We start from the raw sequence: 16210 nt of genomic DNA, 5'->3' as shown, positions 1-16210 counted from the left end.
GCAGGCCTTGGACCCTGCCAGCCACATGGGAGACTCAGGTGGATCTCTGGCTCCCACCCTCTGCCAGCCACGGCCTGGAGACCGGGGACCTGTGTGTCAGCTTCTGACCCTCAGATAAAGTAAGAAGCTTTGAACAGGCAGGGGCAGTTAGGAGCAGGCCGCAGCCGCGCAGCCGGGCGCTCCCGGCCTGTGCCCGCAGAGCGGGGTCGGTGCTTAAATTCCAGGAGCCGCGGAGTATGGATCCGCGATCCGCGGGGTGGGGCGGGAGCCGCCCGAAGCCAGGGCGCGAGTTGCGGGCGCTTCTGCGGGAGCCTGCGCACCAACCCTGCCCCTGCCCCGCCCAGGACCCCGGGCCCCAGACCGCAGACCCCGCCCCAGCCAGAGTCAGCAGCGGACGGACGGCGGCGGGGGGCGCGGGTGTCACCCGTCAGTCCCTGCAGGGATGGTGGCGGGGCCGGCGCTGCCTCCACCTGCCCCAGAGCTCTCACCTGTGCCAGAGGCCCCTCCCCTGCCTGGCCCCTCCCGGGCAGCATTCCCGCTCAAGCAGCCCCCCGCCCCAGCCCGGCTCCCGGAGCAGTCTCCTCCCTGCAGCGTGGGGAGGCCTGTGTCCGCCCCCCCCCCAGATTGTTCCCAGGAAAGGGGGCCGTGTGGGGCGGGGCCTGTCGGCGGGGCAGGGCTGCGCTTGTCTTCAGGGCGGGGCCTGCATGGGGGCGGGGCCTTACTGAGGGGCGGGGCCTGCATGCGGGGGCGGGGCCTGCACGGGGGCGGGGCCTGACTGAGGTCAACTCCAGCCCCTTGGGCCCACAGGGCAGCGGTGCTGTAGAGGCTGCCCGGGAGGGCAGTGGGGGTGGGGACAGAGCAGGTCCCCGCGGCGGCCTCCGCCCGCTTCGTGCCGGCCACGGCCGTAGTTCACCGCGAACCCAACGCGTGCTCACGCGGGAGCCCGTGTAGACGTGACCTGGAGGCCAGGATGGAGCGCGCTGCTTGCGACTGTCTGTGCCGGGAGCCCGCGGTCACGCTCTCGCCTTCCCCACTCTGTGTCCGCGCTGTGTCTTTCACATGAAGGAAAGAATGAGCAAGTAAATAAACATTTGTGAAAAGAAATCCCTGCTGATGGGCGTGGGCCCCCCCCAGGGTGTCTCCAGGGCGGCCGGGGGTCCGCAGCCGCACCCTCTGGTGTCTCAGCGATGCCCACAGCTTTGCTCCGGGGCCCCAGACAGGCTTGCTGGTGCACACGCGTGCATACACGGACACACACGCACATACATGCACACACGGACACACATGCACATACGGACACACATGCACACACAAGGACACACACATGGACATAGCGCACACAGACACACACGCACACATATGCACAAGTGCACATATGGACACACACGCACACACATGTGTATACACATACACGCACACACGTGCACACATACCTGCACACACACATACATGCACACAAGGACACACACATGGACACATGGACACAGTGCACACACGGACACACATGCACATATGCACACACGCACACAGTGCACACATGCACATACACACACATACATGCACACAGTGCACATATGGACACACACGTGGACATACATGCACATAGAGCACACATGGACACGCACACACATGGACATAGTGCACGCACAGACACATGCACATATGCACACATATGCACACATACATGTGTGTACACATGCACAGGCCTCTAGCACTGCCCCAGCCTGACGGTGAGATCCTCGGGAGCCTGAGCATGAACCGCGAGGCCCCGGGGCCCGGAGCTGGGTGGACCTCGGTGCCGCTGAGGGCTGACCCCGGCTGCGCAGGCCCTGCTCTGAGCAGGCCATCGGTGACCACCTCCAGGTTTCCAGGGCGGCGGCTCGGGCCGTGTCCTGGGAGGGGAGGCCATGGGCGCCCACAGGCCCATGGCGCCTGGACAGGAGACTTCGACACTTGAGGCCCACGCCTGTCGCTGCTCCCTGAACCACACAGTCTGAGCACGTGTGAGCATGTGCCTCCATGTATTGCATGTGCAGGCGAGTGTGTGGTGTGGATGTATGTGTGCACACATCAGAGCACGTGAGTGTGTGGTTTTGTGAGTGTGTGTGCAGGAAAGGGTGTGGGTGTACGCATGTGTATGTATGACCTGTGTGCATTGCGTGTACAGCTGAGCTTGTGGTGTGAGCATACATGTGCATGCACATGTGGGCACGTGTGCACGTGTGTGACCTTGTGTGCATTGGGTGTGGTGTGTGAGGTTGACTCCAGGGCACTTGGGGTGTGGCAGTGCTGGAGTGTCTGTGGCTGGCCTCCGCCCGCTGCCCCGGGAGGCCGGGCTGCACCTGCTGCCCCTCGGCCGTGCCCACCGCGCTGGCTGAAGACCCCGGCTCTGCACGCGCAGCTGGGTGCCCCAAGCTGAGCCCAAAGGGCCACGCGTGGCCTTGGCCTTGCTGTGCGTGGTTTCCCCTCAGGGAAGAGGGATGGGGGGTCGCCAGTGTGGGCAGGCGCCCGGGGCCCACGGGGTCCACTGCCCGTGTGGTGTAGCCTCCGCCTGCGGGGGCCTGGGCGGCCACACTGAGCACCGGGCCCCTCCCTGAGCCGCGGTTCCCACAGCACGCACTTGGGCACGAGCGCCTTGCACGCACATCACATGTGTGCACACACGTGAGCCACGTGTCCTGTGAGCCTGGGCTGCACCGCCTGATTCTGGTGAGGAGCCGCGCGGCTCTTCTCTCCGCCACCCCGGCCTCAGACATGCCAGCAGTGACAGCCGGGCGGCTGGGACGGATCAGAGCCGTCAGCTCTCCTCACCTCTCCCTGTCACGGCCCCGTCTCTGCCACTGTGGCATTTGGAGCTCTCCTCGCTGCCACCGCCCCGCCGCAGGATGCGAGCCAGCGGCTGCCAGGTGATGGCCGTCAACGGCCTGAGTGGGCGCCTGACCTCGCAGGCACGCGCGGGGGTGGGAGCAGGGCGGCACATTCCAGAGGCGCGGGGGCCGGCGGTGACAGGTGCCACCTCGCCCTCCCAGGCCTCCCTCCCAGGGCCGGCCCCGCAGCCCCGGGCCCAGTACCTGCAGCCCCCAGCCCCCGGCTCCTCCAGCAGGCACAGGAATGTGGGTCTCGGGCCTGCCGGGGCCTGCCCGCCACTCCCTGCGCACACCTGGCCCGGGTGCCTCCCCGCGACCCCTGGGGCTGCTGCAAGCAACACCCACCCTGCACGCACTGCGCAGGCCCCAGGGCTGCTGTGGCCATGGGGGCAGAGGCCGGCACACCCGGAGCTGGACGGCGGCAGGGCTGCGGGGCCTCCTGCGGGGTTCGCCCAGCTCCTGCTTTCTGTGACGTGTTACAGGGAGCTGACGGTTTGCGGAGCGGCTTTCGGCCGGCAGGGGAGCCGAGCAGGTGCCGAGCCCCCGACTCCTCTTCCCAGCCCTCCCTGCCCCAGCGTCAGCCTCTCGCATTCGCCAGGGGCGTCTGTCACACCGAGCTGCTGCGGAGGCCGCGCTCTGCACGAGGGTCACTCTGGGTGTGGACGAAGGCCCCAGGACACGCGTCCACCCGTGCCAGCACACGGTGCACGCCCTGTGTCCCGGCTTCCTGCCTCTCCCGGGCCCTGGCAGCCCCGGTGTCCCCGCCGTCTCCCCCGCTCCATCCTCGGCGGGCCGGCCTGCCACTGTCCACCGTCTCCCCCCTGCATCCTCGGTGGGCGGGTCGGCCTGCCCCCCCCCCGCTGCATCCTTGGCGGGCCGGCCTGCCGCTGGGCCCCACCTGGCAGGGGCCATTCACTGCTGTTGGCGCCCGGCCACCTTTCCCATCCCACCTCCCGTCCCGGGGGGCTGCCTGTGGGACCCTGTCTCTGCGGGCCTGGCCCCCATGCCGCCGCCCCCACCTGCGCCCGCCTGCTTCCTCCTTCACGGAGGGGAGGGGGCCACCCAGCTGCAGCCTCCCCCTGGGGCTGGAGCCCAGCGAGGCTCGGGCTGGACTCCCACCCAAGGCTGGGGCCCAGGGCCACACATGCACACGGACTGCACGCACGACACACATGTACACAAGCATGCACATACATTCTCACATGTGCACATAAACACGTGAAAGCCACACACAAATGCTCACACACACAGACACACCTACACATGTTTACATAGGTGCTCACAGACGTGCACAAGCCCACGCACACACAGAACACACGTGACACATGCACATGCGTGCACAACACGCACACATGTGCAGGAGCCCAGGAGCTAAGAACTGGCCTTGCTGCGTGGCAGAGGCTGGCGGGGAGGGGCAGCGGAGTGCAGGCTGCAGGGGCTTCTGGGAAACCGCTCACCTTCCTGTCTCCCCACGCCGCCGCCCGCACACAGCCCTGCGGGGCCGGGGCAGCTCCTGCAGTGCTCCAGCCCTGTCCCTCAGCCCTGCTCCCCTTGCTGGTGGGGGTCTGGAGCCCCCGCTGCCTCCTGGAGTCCCCGCGTCCCCTTCGATGGCTCACAGGGAACCTGGGATCGGGCTCTGGCTTCCCACCGGGCAGGACAGGTCTCCTCGGTCATCCTGGGTCATCGTGGTGCTCAGGTGGCCATGGCCCTTTCCCCCTCCCCCAGAGCTGGCTCAGTCTGGACACCAGGCCACTCTGGACGTGAGACGTCACCCTACGGGTCCGGACTCACCATGACAAAGCTCCACTGCGTCCCCATCCTGGTGCTGTGGGGGCGAGCGAGCCCATGGGGGCCAGACACAGGCCACGTGGACAGCTCGCGGTCAGCGGGCTTGGGGCTGGCCTGGGTGCGAGGCTCCGGGTTGGCGCTAGGGGAGGGGCCTGCTCAGGGCCTGGAGGGGAAACTCCCCCATCCCCATCTCCCGGCTTCCCCTGCAAGGGGGGAGGGGGTGGCGTTCTCCCTGAGGAGCCCCCCGGGGCGAGTGAAGGGAGGTGACGGGGGGGGGGGGGGGGGCTGGGGCTCGGCCTCGGCCAGGCTGGGGATCTGAGGCTCGCAGCGGGGGGCGGCGGGACGCGGTGCGGTGTGCAAGGCACCGACGCTGCGACACAGGCGGCCGCCTCCAGCCTCCAGGAGCCCACACCGGGCGGCGGCCCCAGCTCCGTGCGCCGTGCAGAGCGGTGTTGGTGCTCGCACCGGGGCCGCTTCCGGTGTAATTGGTGCGTAGGCTCAGGCACATATAATTTATTTGTGCAATAAAATGTACCGCTCACCCAGGGAGCAGCAATAAAGAGGAAATCATACGTCTCACGCTGTAATTACACAGTAAGGCTGGAAGCAGACCCACCAGCTCCGGCCCGGAGAGCCGAGTCCGCGGTCACTGCTCCGGCGCCCACCGGGTCCTGCTGCGGGACCCGAGCCGCGTGGGCGTGCGGTGCGGCGGCCGGGGTGGGGGGAGCCGCGAGGAGCAGGGCCAGTCCCCCGTGGACTTCCTGTGTGAGAGGTGACAATGACACCCAGGCCGCTTCCTCACAAGGAAAAACGCGGGCAGGCAGGTGGCCGGTGGCGGGAGTGGCCACCGCGTCCTCGGAGGGCAGCCAGGCCCCGCTGTCCACTTCAGCGCCCGGACCAGGCCGTGCCGGAAGCAGAGGGGCGTGGCCCGCACTGGAAGCCACGTGGGTCCTCCAGGCTCCTTCGGCAGCGGCCGTTGGTGGCCCGGCAGGGGTGGGAGTGGGGCTCCCCCCGGGTGGCCCTGGCCCGCGGCTGCCTGCTGTGTGGGTGAGGCCTGCACCCCGCACCCTGCATCCCACATCCTGCACCCCGCACCCTGCATCCCACACCCTGCATCCCGCACCCCGCATCCCGCACCCGTGGCCCAGGGTCGACGCCGAGGCTGCAGCTGCGGGGACTCCTCCCTGAGGACCCCTTTTGTCCCGAGCCCCCGCCTTGCGCTGTGGCCCTGAGGGACATGGAGGTGACCCTGCACATGCGGGAGGGACGGCTGCGGGACAGGCTTCCCTTACCGGCTGTGCTGGGCCCAGGCGTCCACGCTGTCCCTGCCAAGGTCTGCGCGGAGGCTCTGTGCCCTGCGTCTTTGCCAGCCCCCCACTCCCTGTAGCCCCCTCTGGGCAGTGGCCATGAGGGCAACCGACCTAGGGTTCCTGGGAGTGCGTGTGACACAGAACCAGCCACCGCTGTGGGACAGAAGACAGCCTGGGGTCGCCTGTTCCATGCAGAGCCCAGAGGGACGCCGTGAGCACACAGAGCCTCCAACACAGGCCCCAAACCCCTGAGGAACTGGGCGATGTCCGCAGGCCCCAAGACCGCTGAGTGCTGCCTGATAAGACACACAGCCGGGGCAGGAAGGGGCCTGGGGGACGCTCAGCTGGGCTCCCGACTCCCGGCTGACCCCGAGGCCTGGCTGGGGGTCCACTGAGCCCGGGGCTCCCAGCTACCCAGAGATCTTTCTGACCCCGGTGCCCGCAGAGAGAGGACCGCACTAGGTGGAGGTTCCCCGGGGCCATGGGCCCTGGCAGTGAGGCCTGTGTTGGGTCAGGGCAGCCGCGGGGCAGCTCCTGGGCCACTGGGCCTCTTTGATTATCCTGAATCAATGCCCAGTGATCCCTGCAGGGCGTCTTGCTGCTGCTGTGTGACAGCCGTCAGGGGTGCTTCTCTGTGGTTTTACCCAGTCTCTCGTCTACACGGAGAGCGGCTGTCTGTGACCTGCCCCACCCGGCTGTGCAGAGGGAAACGCGTCTGTGCCAGGGAAGCCGCCAGGAGGAGAGCCAGGCACCCCCGGCTCGGGCCGCAGGTTCCTTTCTTTAAAAATAATGTTCATTTTATTATTTATCTGAAGGGCAGAGTTACAGAGAGGGAGAGGGAGAGAGACAGTAAGAGAGAGAGAGAGCGCGTGTGAGCGCTTCCGTCTGCTGGTTCGCTCCCTCAACAGCAGGAGCCTGCAGCTCATCCGGGTCTCCCACAGGGTAGCAGGTGTCTGAATGGGCCGCCTCCCTCCGCTTTCCCAGGAGCGTTTGCATGGAGCTGGATTGGAAGTGCAGCACCTGAGACTGGGACTGGCGCTCACATGGGAGCGGGCAGTGGGCTGACCCTCTGCACCACAGCGCTGGCCCCTTCCCCACATGCTCTGCGTGTACACGTATCATATGTGTGTATGCATGAAGCATTTGGACATCACTGGGTCATGTGCATGTGTGTTCATGTGTGAACAATGCATGTTTATAGTGTTGTGTGCACAGTGTGTAGTTCATCATGCATGTGTACTGTGTAGCATGTGGAAAATGCATGTGTGTGTCTGTGTCTTAGTATTGTGTAGAATGTGTCTAGTGTGTAGTGTGTGTATTCAGTGTGTGCGTGTGTAGTATTGTGTGTAATTGTGCAGTGTATGCGTGTGTAGTGTAGTGTGTGTCACATGTGGAATTGTGTAGCGTGTAGCACGTGTAGAATGTGTGTAGTGTGTGTCTACCTATGTACGTGTGTAGTATCATGTGTAATGTGTGCAGTGTCAATTGTATGGCATCTACTGTGTGGTGTGCATGTGTGTAGTGTGTATGTGTGGTGCATGCATGTGCAGAGGAGGAAGGCATCTGGTGGTGTGTGTTTTAGGCACACACGTGTCAGGTGCCACCACATGGCCCCATAATGCCGTTCTGCAGACGGGGCTGGGCCACAGGGACGCGTGGTCTGTGTCCTGCGGGCTGGCCGCTCCAGGCTCCTGCCGAGGCCTCTGCTGGGTTTGCAGAGCGCCCCTGCGTGTGCTCCCGCGGCCTGCGTGCGTGCTTCCCCCATGGCTGCACCGGTCAGACTGGTCAGGGCCCACCTGACGACTCCGTCTCTACTTAATCGCTTCCATGGGGCCTGGCTCCTAATAAGGTCACTGCCTGTCTCGGTTGCTGTAATTTCCCTCTGGCCACAGGACACAGGACATAAAAGACCAGAGACCAGGATTCCAGGCATATCTCCCTGCCCGTGTGTGTGCGTGTGAGAGAGAGAGTGAGCGAGCGAGCATCACCCAGTCTCCCCTCTGTGGTCACCCCCTGTGCTGACCGCGGGGTACGGGGCCCCGGGGGCCGCCAGCAGCGGCTGTGTGGCTGGAGCGCTGGCGGCCAGTAGCGGCCGACCCCCTGCTCTCACTGTCTCCAGGTGGGCAGCTCTGGGCATAGCCCCGTCTCCCTGAGGCGTTCCTTGCCCGCTGGTGTCCGGCTCTGTTCTCTGTAGCAGCCGTGGGTCTTCCAGTCCACTCTCAAAGCCACACAGAGCAACCAGCAGACCCGAGCAGGGCCCCCAGCTGCACACCTGGCCTCGCCCAGGGCCGGGGCCTCGGGTCAGCCGGGCCCCATCTGCCCAGGAACAGCAGCAGACCCCCTGCCCCCTGGGGTCTCAGGGGGGTGTGGGCAGGGGTGGGGGAGAGGGGGCCTCGGCTTCCCCAGCTCCCTGATTGAGTGAGTGTCCAGCAAGCCAACTGCCCCAGATGCTCCTGTGCTGGGCCCGAGGGGGCTCAGGTTCCCAGAAGTCACAGGTTCCGGCCCCCCCAAGGGCTTCCTCCAAGCCGCCCTGCAGCTCTCGGAATGCAGAGCCCCGGCCGCCTGCGCCCAGCCCCCCGTGCGTGCTGCAGCCTCGCCCTGCACCCAGGCACCGACTCCAGAGGCGCGGCAGACCCTGGGGGCTGTTTTGTAACCAGGCAGGCAGCAGAGCCACCGCCACTCTGTCCCGCCGGGCGATCACGGGATGAGGGAAGTGGTCCCAGAGGGGACGGCGGCCCCCGCCCGAGCTGGAGGGGCCCCACGCGGCTGCCCCCCAGGTCCTCAGAGAGCAGAGGCTTCCCTTCCCTTCTTCCCTGGCCGGCCCTTGGGAGTGGACGGAGCCAGGGCCCTGCGGGGACTGTGGGCGAGCCGTGGAACCACGCAGGGCCCAGCCCGGCCCCGGGCCAGAGAGCAGCGGCCCCCTCTGTTAGCGTGTGCACAGCAAATCCTGCAGACACAGCGGAGTCCTGGGCAGAGGCTCTGGTCAGGCTTCCCCAGGGCTGTGATCTGCAATCTCAGGATGAGAGAGCGTCCCCAGTCCTCCCGTGGTCTCAGGATGAGAGCATTGTCCCCAGTCCTCCCGTGGTCTCAGGATGACAGCATTGTCCCCAGTCCTCCCGCGGTCTCAGGATGAGAGCGTCTCCAGTCCTCCCGTGGTCTCAGGATGAGAGAGCGTCCCCAGTCCTCCCGTGGTCTCAGGATGAGAATGTCCCCGGTCCTCCCGTGGTCTCAGGATGACAGCATTGTCCCCAGTCCTCCCGTGGTCTCAGGATGAGAGAGCATCTCCAGTCCTCCCGTGGTCTCAGGATGACAGCATTGTCCCCAGTCCTCCCGTGGTCTCAGGATGACAGCATTGTCCCCAGTCCTCCCGTGGTCTCAGGATGAGAGTGTCCCCAGTCCTCCCGTGGTCTCAGGATGACAGCATTGTCCCCAGTCCTCCCGTGGTCTCAGGATGAGAATGTCCCCGGTCCTCCCATGGTCTCAGGATGACAGCATTGTCCCCAGTCCTCCCGTGGTCTCAGGATGAGAATGTCCCCAGTCCTCCCGTGGTCTCAGGATGAGAGCATCCCCAGTCCTCCCGTGGTCTCAGGATGAGAATGTCCCCAGTCCTCCCGTGGTCTCAGGATGAGAGCATCCCCAGTCCTCCCGTGGTCTCAGGATGAGAATGTCCCCAGTCCTCCCGTGGTCTCAGGATGAGAGTGTCCCCAGTCCTCCCATGGTCTCAGGATGAGAATGTCCCCAGCCCTCCCGTGGTCTCAGGATGAGAGCATCCCCAGTCCTCCCGTGGTCTCAGGATGAGAGCATTGTCCCCAGTCCTCCCGTGGTCTCAGGATGAGAGCATCCCCAGTCCTCCCATGGTCTCAGGATGAGAGTGTCCCCAGTCCTCCCGTGGTCTCAGGATGAGAGCATCCCCAGTCCTCCCATGGTCTCAGGATGAGAGTGTCCCCAGTCCTCCCGTGGTCTCAGGATGAGAATGTCCCCAGTCCTCCCGTGGTCTCAGGATGAGAGCATTGTCCCCAGTCCTCCCATGGTCTCAGGATGAGAGTGTCCCCAGTCCTCCCGTGGTCTCAGGATGAGAATGTCCCCAGTCCTCCCCGTGGTCTCAGGATGACAGCATTGTCCCCAGCCCTCTGCTGGCTGTGAGCAGCAGCTGTCACTGCTGTGCCGAGCCCCGCCCCCCCGGGGTGGGGGGCTCCTGTTGGATGCTGTGACGCCGACAATGCCCCTCTTCAGGGCTTGTGTGGTGAGGGGGATGCCACTGGGAGCCTGGGGGGCGCAGACAAAGCGTGCGTGGGTGCAGGAGCCGGTGGGCGGCCCTGGCTGCTGAGCCCTGCTGCCTGCCCAAGCCTGGGGCGGGCCTCCCCAGCCTCGGTGTGGGTGCTGGGTCCAGGCCCCCAAGGTGGAAAATAAAGCAAACAGGGGCACTGCCGTGAACACTGGGAGTGACTTTACGGGAACTGTGCGGGTGACCCCAGGATAGGTCCCCGTGTACACCCACCCCCACCACCACCCAAGTCCGCCCAGCTGTGTCTGGGAGTCTCATGCCTGGGGTCTGATGATGAACCAAAGCCCCCCCAGATGCCAGGGCAGCGCTTCCAGACGGACGCAGTGGAGGAGGAGGGCCTGTGGATGCCCGTGTCTCCTAGAGTGGGCGCGTCTGTGTGGGGGTCGGGGAGGGGGGCATGAGATGTGTTGGGCGTTGCACTTGGAGGGTAGAAGGACTGCGCAGCACATCCCCGTCCTGGCCAGGACCACATCGTGCCCCTCCCGGGGCCAAGCACACAGAGGCCCCCGCCTCCAGCTGCAGCACTGGGGGAACCACAGAAACAGGTAAAAAGTCTCCAAGGAGCAGATAACTCCCTAATCAGCGAGGCTGTGGGGGAAGGAGCAGTTTAGGGTCAGAATCAAGATAACAGCAAGAACCCTGGCTCCAGGGCGGAGCCAGCAGCCGAGGAATGGGGATGCCGGGGGCTGGCAGCTGCAGGGCCTCCAAGTGAGGGATTCTTTACCGAACACAGCGGGCAGAGCCCCTCTCTTGCTGTAGGGTGGCCGCTGGCCCCAAGAGGTCCCTGGCAGCTCCTGTGTAACCTGGAGCCCCTCCCCACTGCCCCTGGGGACCCAACATGCCTGTGCCTGGGGCTTCCGAACCACAGAGGCGCCACTGAGGCGGCCGTGGAGGCCACCGGGCCACTCCCTCCCCTCCTGCTCCACAGCCGCCCCAGAAAACCGGCTGCTCTCAGCCCCGAGGCTCCCAGGCGCCTGCCTGCCCGAAGCTGTCCACCCCAGGCCCCGACCAGCACCGAGGATCAACCCTGAGGGGCTCCCCCACGCCACAGGGCCCTGGGAGGGCACCACTGAAAGCCGCCCTGGATGGGCACCAGGCGGGAAGCCAGCTGTGGCCCCTCGGCCCTGAGTTCCGCTCCCCTGGGCATCCCCGCCCTCTCCGCCAGCATCCATGTCCCAAGGACAGGGAAGGCCCAGGGCTGACGGCTGTGGCCACACGGTGGACAGGAGATGCCCACCAGACCCAGAGGTGGGTGGGAGCAGAGGTGAGCCCAACACCCCCGCCCTGGGCGAGTGCGGCTGCCCGGCTGGACTGCGCTCAGGCCGACCGTCTGCACCTGCTGATGTCCCACGGAGACCCTGATCAAAGTCGCTCACTGAGGTCCCATGTGCAGCGCAACTACAGCGCAAAGCACGTGTGTGCTGGGACAGACCCTGCTGCCGCCGCTGAGGCTGCTGGGATCTCGGGCCAGGAGCGCAGCCGTGGGCGAGGAAGGGGCCTCGGAGCCTGGCTGAGCGGGGCCCAGCTCGCGCTCGCGGGCAGGGAGTGGGGTGCGGGCATCCTGGAGCTGGCTGGAAGGAGCTGGGCGGGCTGCTGGCCTGGCAGCGGAGCGGGGGGCGGGCTGCCCAGCTGCCGTGTTCTCCTTACACTGGGCACTGCTCCATCACCCGCCCCACGCAGGGCTGCGACCCTGGCCTGGGCCCAGCTGCCCTCCCTGGAGGGGGCTGCACTGTGTCCTTCCCCGCACCTGGGATTCCCCCGCAGGTGCAGCCCACGGGCTCCTTCCGGGCAACCTCCGGCCTGCCGTGGGTGCTGCTGCAGCCCCGCGGCGCCACTGTGGGGAGGCCACAGCTCACCCACTGCGGGAAACTCTGCAGCCTCACGTGGCCCTGGGTGCAGCACACGTGTGTGCATGAGTGTGCTCCTGGGAGTGTGCACGGATGGGGGAGGAACAGTGCATGTGTGCACACGTGTATGTGCACATGAGTGTAAGTATGCTTGTGGGGGGCAGGGAGGGAGGGAAAGAGGCCGAGACAGTGTGCATGTGCTGTGTGTGTGTTGCATGGATTGTGCACGTATGCTCACATGTGAAAGTGCTGTGCCTGTGAGCACACGTGTACACTGTGTGCATGCATGTCACACATGTGGGTGTGCTTGTGTGTGTGTTTTTGCACTGGGTTTGGGTATGTGTTCACGTCAGAATGAGTTGTGCCTGTGTGCACGTGTACTGTGTATGCATGTGTACGCAAGTGTGAATGTCCTGTGTACAGTGTGTGTGCTCACGTGTGACTTGCAGTGCCTGTGTGCACCCTGTGGGTGCGTGTTCACTGTGTGTGTACACTGTGCATGCGTGGGCACTGTATGTGCATGTGTGTACATGTAGGTGTCCTCGCCTCCCGTGTTCTTCCTGGGCTCACCCCCGAACCTTCCCTAGGGCCTCTCCTGGCCTCCTCTTTCCTCCCACGTCACACCACGGCAGGAGCAGCTGGGGCTGGGGTGAGCATCGTCCCCCCACCTTGTGGGAGCTGCCTCCAGCCACCTGTGACCCTGAGCGGCCTCAGAGCCTGCAGGGCATCCAAGCGGGTGCCCACGGTGTGGCCAGGATGCACCTGGCTCAGTGTCCAGCTTGCCCCCTCACCCCCGACCCTGGGCTCAGCACCAGTGGCGCCTGGCTCTGTTGGCTCAGCTCCAGTTGCCTGGCACGAAGACTCTGCTCGGATTCCTTGGCCCTGTCTGGTAGGTGATGGTGACAGTGACGTCCTCTCAGGCAGCTGCTGTCCCTCTGTCCTTGGGTGCACGATGGCCACCTTCACCCTGGCGGCCAGTGTGTCTTCCACACCTCAACCTCCTGCTGACCCCTGGCAGGTGAGCCCAGGTCGGAGTCAGCAGCCTGTGCCCGCCCAGCCACCCCCATGGCCCTGCCCAGAGCCTGGGGGCCCTGCCCAGAGCCCAGCTATGCTCTCTCCAGCAGGTCAGAGCCCCGCCTGGGTGGCCCCTCCCACTCGTGTCATCTGAGCTCTCCGCCCCCTGTGACTGAGTGACAGTTCTGCACGCAGACCACCCTGCTGATACCCAGCCCCCAGCCCCACAGCACGTGATCGAGGATCTTTGAGATCTTGATTTCCCGGTTCCCTCCCCAAATGCCCCCAACCCACCAGGGCTGAACCAGGCCCAGGTCCCAGAACTCGGCAGGGCCCCACGTTCTGGAGCCGCCCAGGTGCACGAGCAGGGAGCTGAGCTGCAAGCAGAGAGCGGGGACTGAACCAGGCGCCCGGCAGGGCCCGGGGGTGTCGCAAGCCGCAGCTCTGCTGCTGTGCCAGACGCCTCGCCCTGGTTCTGATGTTAGGAGGGGAGGCGGCCCCCACAGAGCCCCTGCGGCTGGGGGGAGCGCCCCTAGCTCCAGGTGGTGCCCAGGATCCTCCGCAGAGGCCCCATCCCCGTCCTGTCGCAGGGCCCGCAGTCTGATCCGGCCCTGGGAGCCCCCAGTCTGCACCCCCAAACTCTCCTCTTGGGAGAAGGCCTTTGCTCTAAAGGCGATGCGGACACCTTGGAGGGCCACCCCTCCCCCCTCCCCTCCCCTCCCCTCCCCCGCCCCCCACTGTAGGCTCCCTCCTGGCAGGGCCTTTGTCTGGGGTCGCATCACAGGGCCACAGCGCTTCCTTCCTGGGGCCCTTGCCTTCCCAGGTGGCCTGGGTGAGCCGTCCAGTGCCTTCAGGTGGTGGCCCACGGGGAACAGAAGCCCTGCTCAGCATCACCTGGAGGGAGGTGACCCAGGTGAGGCTTTGGCTATCACAGGAGCCCCCTAAGGAGCCAGCACCCTCCTGGGACCTGGCAGGAGGGGGAACCCCCACTGGCTGTGCGGGGGGGCCAGGGCTGTAGTTTGGGGGCGGCCCACAGCTGTTCCCACACTGGGGCTCCTCCTCTGCTCCATGCCGTGGCCTGAACCCCTGGGAGAGGCCACTTAGACTCCTGTGGCCTCCCAGGCCACAGAGGACACTGCGGGCAGGCAGGGCTGCCCACCGCCCCAGCCACCTGTGGGTGGGCCTAGGGGACAGGTGGGGGGAGCAAAGGAGACAGGAAGGGAGGAGGGGGGAGGGAGGGAGGGAGGGATGGAGAGAGAGAGAACCCAGAGGGCGGGGGCAGGGGCAGGAGGGCCAGCACAGCTCGGGTCGCGGGTGCTCTCAGGGGCCAGGGGCCGGCCGCTTTAAATCTTAGTTGGCCGCCTCTTAAACATCGTTTAGGGGCTGGCGTCCCTGGCTCGCTCTAGTCCAGAGGGTGCCCTGTCAGACTCCAGCACCTCGCCGGGCCTCTCCCTTCAGTTAAAAAAAAAAAAGTAAAAAAATAAAAAATAAATTAAAAGAAAAAAAAAGGAACGGAGAAAAAGAAGATGGAGCCGTCAGCGCGGTCCGGGGTCGATAAAGCTTTCAGCCCGCGCCGCCCTCCGCAGCCCGTGTCCCGCGGCTACGAGCGTTAATGGAGCTTAGGACGCGCCCGGCCGCGCGGGAGGGCCGTATATTTCCCGCGCGGCTCCCGCGAGCCCGCTCGCGCCGCTGTCAGACCCGCTTAATGAAAAGTAACGCGCCGCTGATTGCGGTTTCATTCGGGCGCCACGTGAGGAGCGCGGTGCGTTCAACACCCCCGCCCGGCGCCGCCGCCCGCGCCACGCCTGGGCGCGCTGCGGGGACGCGGCCGCCCCGGGCCCTGCCCCGGGCCCTCCGCGCGCGGCCTCGCCCTCCGCACCGCCCGGAGGCCGCGCGGGGACCCCCGAGCCCCCGGCCCGCCCCCGGCCCGGAGGGCTCCACTTCGCGGCCTCTCAGTGCGTTCCGGAACGCGCGGTCGCCGCCAATTCCACCTGGCTCCGGGCAGCCCGCCGCGCGGGGTTCCGACGGCCGGGGCCACGGGCGCGACGGGGGTCCCCGCGCCAGGGACCGCGCCAGGCGCGGGCGGCCGCGGGAGCGCTCGGCGCCCCGGGCCCAGCGGGACCCCGCCGCGCCGCCCTGGCCTGGGCGCCGGGCCCAGGTGCCAGCCCGGGCTTTGCGCCTCGGCGGCCGCCCGAGCCCGGCTTTGTCTGGGCCCGCGGCGGGGGCGCGCTCGGCGGCCGCATTAGCATTCGCGGCGCCCCCGCCGCGGCCCGGCGCCCTCCCCGGGGACTCCACTTTCGCTCCTCCTGTCAAGTCCCCTTGACTCCCTCCTTCTGCCCTTTTATCTGTTACAACTAATTCGCGTTCTTCTGCCCTTTTCAGCCCGAGACGTGGGCTTCCCGCGCAGCCGCCGCTGCCAGCGAGCTCGCGGAGCGCCGCGCCGCTGGAAATTGCGGGGTTCACTGTCAAAATGAAAATTTCACTTCAAATTATCTTGGCTGATGCTCGCTCGCCAGGCCGGGGGCTCCTGCCGCAGCCTTTTGACAGGCACATCAGCGGCGAGCTTCCGGATCTCGATAATATCATCCAGGAGCGCGAAAGTCAATACGGTGACAGCGCGGGGCCGGCTACAATCCAATTACCGCGCGGCCGCCGGCGCCCGCCCCGCCGTCGGGGCTCGGGGCGGGGCCCCGCGCGGGCGACCCGGGCGTCCCGGACCCGCCGCGCGCGGGGACGAAGGCGGTTCCCGGCGCCCAGATAGCCCGAGCCTTCTTGGGGACCGAAGACCCCCACGAGGCTCCAGGCTGGCCCCCGGCTCCAGGCTCGCTGGAGCGAGAAAGCCTTGGCCTCGCGTGCCCCTCGCCGAGGTCCCACCTCTAGCTGGGGTCTCCGCGGCTGTCAGTCTCTGTCCGGGTCCCCACCTCCCCAGGGCTCCCGCCCAGGCTCACGGACCACCTCTCCGACCTCCTCGGCAGCGGGGCGGGGCGGCACGGGAGACGGGCGGGTGGAAGTGGGCTTTGGGGGCAAGGCCGCGGTTTGCGCAGCCCGGAGCGGCCAGGCAGGGCCGGCCCGCGCGCTCCCAGCCCGAGGAGGCCTGGT

Source organism: Oryctolagus cuniculus, chromosome 14, assembly GCF_051225735.1.
Source record: "Oryctolagus cuniculus isolate XC-2025 breed Fujian yellow rabbit chromosome 14, ASM5122573v1, whole genome shotgun sequence".
Lineage (NCBI taxonomy): Eukaryota > Metazoa > Chordata > Mammalia > Lagomorpha > Leporidae > Oryctolagus > Oryctolagus cuniculus.
The sequence above is the reverse complement of the archived record's forward strand: the minus strand, read 5'-3'. Positions refer to the sequence as shown.